Raw genomic sequence first — 1048 nt, 5'->3', positions numbered from 1 at the left:
CTAGAATCTGAAAGAAAGGAAGAAGAAGTGAATTGTGGGTGGACAACTAGCAGTACCTTAACTGTTAACAAAAAAGGTGGGACAACCATACTTGGTTTAGACAAACCAAGATTTATCCCTTAGGTTTGGGGAAGGGACACACATTCTCTGAGCATATTGCCTCTTGCTGCAGTCTGTATTTTCAAAATGTTCTTCTTAGAATGTGGCATTGGCATTTTTCCATCAAGGAGTGAAGTCTATGTTCCCTTCCTGGAATCTGGGCAAGTTTTTGACTAAGGCGGAAGGTATATTTGTGACTTCCAAGCCTAGGTTAGAAAGGGTGATACAGCTTCTTTTAGCTTTTAATCTCTCAGAGCACATGTCTTTGAAACTACGAGCCCCACAAAGAAGTCTGGCTATTCTAAGTCAGCATACCCGAGAGACAGGGTGAAGGGACCACATAGAAGTAGACATATCTCAAGAACTCTATACATTTAAGCCTTCAGCTCTTTGAATCTTCCTAGTCCATGTATTGTTAGATGCTGTTGAGTTGGCTATGACTCATAGGGACCCTGTGCACACAGAACAAAACACTGCCCCATCCTGTGCCAGCCTCACAACCCTTGCTATACCTGAGCCTATCATTGCAGCCACCGTGTCAATCCATCTCGTTGAGGGCCTTCCCCTTCTTCGTTGACCTTCCCCTTTACCAAGCATGGTATCCTTCTCTGGGGAATGATCCCTTCTTACAACATGACCAAAGTAGGTGAGCTGAAGTCTTGCCATTCTCACTTCCAAGGAGCATTCCAGCTGCACTTCATCCAGGACAGATTTGTAAGTCTTTTTAGCAGACCATGGTACTCTTAGCATTCTCTCTAGCACCACAACTCAAAAGCAAAAACTCTTCTTTGGTCTTCCTTATTCATTGTCCAGCTCTCACATGCATTATAGGTGATTGAAAATACCATGGCTTGGGTTAGGCACACCTTAGTCTTCAAGGAGATATCTTTGCTCTTCATCACTTGAAAGAGGTCTTTTGCAGCATATTTGCCCAATGCAGTACGTCATC

The sequence above is a fragment of the Orycteropus afer genome, unplaced genomic scaffold, assembly GCF_000298275.1.
Source record: "Orycteropus afer afer isolate SDZICR_OR568_19922 unplaced genomic scaffold, OryAfe1.0 scaffold00070, whole genome shotgun sequence".
Classification (NCBI taxonomy): Eukaryota; Metazoa; Chordata; class Mammalia; order Tubulidentata; family Orycteropodidae; genus Orycteropus; species Orycteropus afer.
Note: the sequence above shows the minus strand (reverse complement) of the source record.